Below are 6,673 nucleotides of genomic sequence, written 5' to 3'. Positions count from 1 at the left end.
ATGGGCCATCTGTGATCCAGCCCCGCTCCCAGCCCATCTCAGCCCAGCCACCAGCACTAGGATGGGACCTGGTCTGTTCTGCCTCAGTTTCCTCACCTGGCCAGTAGGTGGCATCAGTGAGTCGCAGGCACAGTGCTGGCACAGGGCCTCACTGTGGATGGGTGCTCCCAGCTCTGTCACCACCTTGGCCCGCCCCAGGCTCTGGGACCCACTGCAGGGTATTCTCAGAATCACTATCGGGAAGAAGGCACAGAGCACACAGGCGCCTGGGTAGCTGCCCTGCGCCCCAGGGCCCTCACATGGCCCAGTCCCGCCCAGCTGGCGCTGCACCCACTATTCTGGCTGTTCTGAGGTCCTGTGGATGCTGGTGGGTGACCCCACACCACTGGCCTCCCCTTCTCCCTGCGCTCAGCTCCCCTGACTCCCCAAGCTGAGAGCCGCCCTCCTGCCTGGCCCCTAGTGCCAGCCACCCCAGATGCAGGGCCAGTGGCCGCAGGGCCTGGCTCTCGGCCACTCAGAAGGGACAGCTCAGTCCTGCGGTGAGACTCCTGGGGAAATCAGTGTGGAGAAATGCAGCAGGGGATGACCCCACAGGAGAGGGGTCCCACAGGCTGCTGGACATTTCTCCCCAGGGCCTCCAGATCAAACACCCATGCATGGAGGGGCCAGGCCCAGGGCCACATGAGTTCTGACCTAGATGTGTGACTCTAGAGTGCCCATCACGACATGCACAGCACGCACCCACTGGGTGACCATCTGACACTGTCCCGAAGGCAGTGGGTCCCAGGTCCTGAGTCCACTGAGCTCAGAGCACTTTTAGGCATGGAAACTGGAGTGAGTTCATCAAGGCGCCTCAGCTGAGTTTTCAGGGTCTGTGTGGGGAGCGGCTGGTGGCAAATGTGTAGATGCACAGACAGAATCATTAATGCGATCATTAAGGCCATGACCAGTGGACATTCTGGGGCAGGACCAATTCCACAACCAAGGTCACATCCCGGGTGCATTTGTTCAGGTCAGGACAGAGGACCTCATAGCCTGGGCCGGGCAGAGCACTGAGCTGGGAGTCAGTATGCAGTTTGAGTGGACTGATAAGAGTCTTTCCCAGGGAGCATGGGGAGTGGGGAGAGACTTGGAGGTTTTCATTGTGGTTTTTTGTTTTTGGCCACACCTGCCTGGTGGTGCTCAGGAATCACTCCTGGCAGTGCTCAGGGACCATCTAGGGTGCCGGCATTGAATCTTGGTCTGCCAGCTGCAAGACAAGCGAGCTGCTCACTGTCTATCTCTCTGGCCCAGGAAGAGCATTTCCCATGCGTCTTGGCCATCTGGAAGTCCCCTGGGAGAGTGTCTGTCAGGGTCTGGTAGAAGGCTCAGTAGCTGGAGCACAGGGTCTGCTCTGCACATGGAGTCCCTGCATGGCCCCCAGCCCTGTATGGTCTCCCATCAGCCCCCTCCCCACTCTCACCCCTCGCTGAACAGAAGAATCTAAACTTTTCCCCCATCTGTGGATGGTTTGTTTTTGTTTTGGTTGCTGAGTTTTGCTGAAACAGAGACTTCCATAGGCGCCTGGTGGGTCGAAGTCAGTTCAGACCTCACTACAGATGCCCAGGCTCAAATCCCACCTCTGCCCTTACCGGCTGTGACAGCAGCAAAGGAGACTGTGACTCAGTTTCCCTTTCTATGAATCAGGACTGACTCCTGGAGCTGTTGGGAGACTAAGTGCTGAGCCAGGGGAACCCTAAGAACATCACTGACTGTGGGAGCATTCGGGAGGGGTCACTGTTCTCAGTCCCTTTTTACTATTTAGGAAGAAGGACCAGAGAGGCTCAGGAACCAGCCTGATGCCTCCCAGCAGAGTCTGAAGGTTGTAATCGGCCCCTTCTTGTGCCAGGACATTCCTTGAGAATAATGACACCCTTTGTCATTGATTCTAAGACTAGAGCATCTTCCCCATCACTCCTCTGAGTGGGGTTGCTGAGTGTGCCTTAAATGACAGGGTTATGCTAGCGCAATTTCGTGTATACTGCCCCCTCTAAATGTAGAATTGGGCTAATCAGTTGCCTTGACCTTTTCACACCTGCTGGCCACCCTGGGTTCCCAGACCGGCAATTAGTAACAGTCTGGGGGGCTCAGTGCTTTGCAGATTCTTGTGTTTGTTGTTTTTGCTTTTGTGGCCAAACCTGACATTATTCAGGGGGACCATATGGGATATGCTGACTGGACCCAGGTCAGCCACATGCAAAGCCCCAGTTTTATGGTCAGGGCTACTTCTGGAGGCTGTTTCAAGGCAGAAATGGGGGTCCGAGGACTGGATGTGGCCCTTGTGCTCAGCTACTACACTAGGTTGCTGTCCCTGCAGGACCCCGTGGTGACAAGCCTTTCCCGCTCCCCCTGTCACCAGCAGGGACTGCGACTATCCTGGTGCCACACCCTGTCCCTGCCTTCCCTCTCCTGTAAAGGACCCTGGTGTCTCCATCAGGGTCCCCAGGATGTCCAGGAGAATCTCCCGACCCAAGACCCTGAATTCATCTCCCTGCAAAGGCCTTTGTCCATGTCAGGGACAGTCACATGCTCAGGGATTAGGACCCGGATGTCTGGGACCATTATTCTACCCACCACTGTCCCCTGGGCCTGCTCCAATGCAGAAACCGAGGGTACTGTTCCCCGGGAGGGTATTTGTGGAGGGTATTTGTGCACAGAGAGGATGATGGAGGGGTGGAGGGATGGATGTGAAGCTGGGTAGATGAATGTTTATATTGACAGATGGGTGCTAGGTGGTTGGATGGATAGCACATGGACAGAATGACAGACAGCTGGCTCAATGACAGATGTATAGAAGCTACATAAACAATAGGAGATGGGGTATCAGGGCTTCCCAACGTGGGAGCTACCAAACCCTGGGATTGCAGGAATGATCCAGGGGAGTAACTGTAGCCTTGAATGCAGTTGTGAAGGGAGCAATTTTGTTTCTTTTTTTCTTTCTTTTTTTTTTGGGGGGGGTCACATCTGGCAATGCACAGGGGTTATTCCTGGCTTATGCACTCAGGAATCACTGCTGGCGATGCTCAGGGGACCATATGGGATGCTGGGAATCGAACCCGGGTCGACTGAGTGCAAGGCCAACGCCCTACCCGCTGTGCTATCGCTCCAGCCCCTGTTTCTTTACTTAAAGAAGGCCGGTTCTGGGACCTGAGAGATAGTCCAGGGGGTCAGGCACTTTCCTTGCACACAGGTGACCTAGATTCAATCATAGGAACTACACAGGGTTCCCCAAAACCCACCAGGAGTGACCCTTGAACACAGCTGGGTGTGGCCTAAAACCTAAAAAATGAGGTTGATTTCCAGAAGGGCTCTCGTCAGTCCTTTCCTGAAAACCCAGGAGTCGGCCCTGAGCAGTGCAGGTGTAGACCCAACCCACTTCCCCTCCCCAACCACCACCCAGTGAAGTCTTTGGGGCTGGAGCAACAGCCCAGGGGCAGGACTCCAGGCTGAGGTGGGAGGGAGACAGCAAAGGGTTTCTGGGCAGCCCTGAGGGGGAGAAGGAGAAAGAAGGTTCCTGGCTGTGGGCAGGGAGGCTCCCAGCCAGGCGGTCCCGGCGTCTGGGAATTAGGAAACTGCAGCGGGTCCCACACACGGTCTCTCCCTCTGCCCGACAGGGCGCAAGTAGGTCAGCCCCGGGGACTGCTGGGCCCCAGCTGTGAAAGGGTCCAGGAGATCACACCGGAAACCACTTTCATGGAGCTGACACAGGAAGTCACTAGAGCCAGAACAGTTTGTCACATGCTTGTGGTAGGTCACAACCATTGTCCAGGCCTCCTAGCCCTTGTTGAGCTCACTTCTTATGGGAGACTGTGTTACTTTATTTGTAGGTAGGAGGAAGGTTAAGAGCAAAAATGACATAAAACAAGGAGCATATGTGATTTAGTAGCCTCGGCTACGATAAAGGCTTCACCTTCTCCCTTCGCCTTCTTAAAACTGCCCCCTCCTCCTGCCCTATTTCCATGGGCCCCAATTACGCCCTTCACCATCATCGCCCCCCTGCCCCCGTCCCTACCCACCGGCACCCTCCGGGTCCCCGCCACCCACATCCTTCTTCCGTCCTACTCTGCCTGCGGGTCCAGCACCCTCTTCTCAGCTCATCCTGGATATGGTCAACACCTCTGCTGCCGCCATCACCGACCCCTCCTATGACCAATGCTGGATCTGCTACTCCTCTCAACCGCCATTCTCCGAAGGCATTGCTGTCCTCGGCTCTCCATTGAACGTCTCTGATGCCTACGAACTCCGCTGGGAAGTGGAGCCCACGCATCAATTGACTTTGGGACAAGTGGTGGGATCCGGCCTTTGCCTGTTGGGGCCCAATATGCTCCCCCCCTATGATTTAGTACCTGTTTGCAATCAGACTCTTGTTATATCCAATTGCTCCCTCCACGTTAATGCCACCCTCTATCCTTTCTACGTCTTGGCCCCCAATGCCACCTACATTGCCTGCTCCTCTGGCCTGACTCCTTACATTGTTACATCTGCCTTTCTGGCACATAGAGATTACTGTGTTTTGGTTCTGCTTTTGCCACGCCTCACAGTTCGCCCTGCCGATGCTCTGTTCTTCTCCTCTTCTTCCTCTCTCCTGCGCCACCGCCGTGAGCCTGTTACTGCCATCACCATTGCCCTCCTCCTTGGTCTGGGTGCTACAGGCGCCGGTACGGGCATCTGCTCCCTTGTCTCCTCTCAGGAAAACTTCCACCAACTGTCCCTTGCTGTGGAGGCTGATGTCCGAGAACTTAAACAGGGCCTTAAATACCTAACTGACACTGTTGGCTCTCTGGCTGGGGTTGTCCAACTAAACAGACGCAGCCCTGACCTGGCCTTTTTGCGAGAGGGGGGAGTGTGTGCCGCTCTTTAGGAGGAATGCTGTTTCTTTAAAGATAAGCTTGGGCTAGTTAAGGATAGCATTAGACGAGTGGAAGAAAACTTAGAGGAAAGTAAAAGATTGAGAGACCAGGAGGAATCTTGGTATAAAAATTGGTTCTCCACCTCACCCTGGCTCTCGACCCTGTTGCCTAGCCTCCTTGGACCCTTCATTGGGTTCTTACTGCTAGTTTCCTTTGGCCCATGGGCATTCCGCCGACTCACAAATTTCGTTAAGAACCAGGTTGATGAGGCAACCAAACGTTCAGTACAGGTCCACTATCAGCAGCTCTCCCAACACGACCCCGAAGGGCTGGATAACTTGGAAAAGCCCACACTTCAGCCCCTGAGCTTTGCGAAGTTCGAGCACCTGGCATCCCGGCCCCGCTCACTCTGTTCCCGGCTGTGGAAATGCCTAAGACGGGGATAGCTTGGTGCCAGTATCTGGGTGCGAACATGGCACCACCTACAGTCGTGCACACATTTTTTCTAACCTTATTTGGTCACTGCCATGTCCAGAACTGGGAGCCCACCAAGTAACCTAAGACAGGCATTCCACCCACTCGCTCATTATTATAATGGAAAAAGGGGGGAGATGTTGGGGACTGTTCAGGACACTGAACAAAAGAGGGCCCCGAAACCTTTACCCTGGACAAACCGGAAAATTCCATTACCAGCATTTGCATAACCTGAGGCACAGGTGCCCTTGTGACAAAGGAAATAGCTAAACTCAAGAAGTAAAAGTAGCCCAGGGCAGTTAACCACGAGACCCCAAAAGCCCGTAAAGTAGAATGCCTTCCTTTACACTAAAAGCCTTGTGCATTCCTCCTGACAGATGCTCCTGCCAGATAAACCCTTGTCTTCCCCTCCCCACTATTTCTCAACCGACTCTTGGAGAATTGTTGTAAGCCCACCAAATAACACCCCGAACTTTTCCTTATTTGGTCTGAGAAGACACTTCCCTGATGATTGACAACTCATGTACCAACCCCCTGCTAAGAAAGGTATAAAACCAGCATGACTGCCAATAAAGACGCTCTTGATCGGCACGTGTTGTCTTGAGCCCCTGTTTACTAACATCACCAGTTTTATTTTCAGATTGGGATCATTCATAGTGTTAAGTTGAAAGAAATTATATTGAGTTAAAATGGTTGGCAGCCCACTCCTGACTTTTGTAACCTCGCTTTTTCTGCTTCTGTAACCATGCTTATGCCCCCAAACTGTATATTACAATGCACTATGCCTGAATCCTGTCACTTACATCCTGACATCTGCCTGTCAGTTGGGTTGGAATTCAGGTATGTGCCTAACAGATAGGGACCCGCTCACAGAAGGAGTTGCTGAAAACAAGGAGCCCAGATAGTGACTCCATTCCCACGGCCCAGCAGATAGTGACTCCGGCCCAGCAGATGGTGACTCCGGCCCAGCAGATGGTGACTCCGGCCCAGCAGATGGTGACTCCGGCCCAGCAGATAGTAACTCTGGACAAACCCCAGGTAGCGACTCCGCCCCTGAAGCAGAGCCCAGATAGGGACTCTGGTCTCACAGCGTTACAGATAGTAACTCCTGACGCAGGGCAAGGAGATTGAAAGAATGTCTTCGGACACACGAATTCTAAGAAAGTGGCTCTGGACGAGGCTACGTGACAAACGTGACTGACCCAGAGGACTCAAGCCCTATAAAAAGGCTGCCCTAGCTAGCACAAATCGCTGCATCTACTAGGGGTGCAGCCCCAGCATGTTGGTCTGAATAAACTTTTGTCTTGCAA

This window comes from Sorex araneus, chromosome 8, assembly GCF_027595985.1.
Source record: "Sorex araneus isolate mSorAra2 chromosome 8, mSorAra2.pri, whole genome shotgun sequence".
In the NCBI taxonomy this organism is placed as follows: Eukaryota; Metazoa; Chordata; class Mammalia; order Eulipotyphla; family Soricidae; genus Sorex; species Sorex araneus.
Note: the sequence above shows the minus strand (reverse complement) of the source record.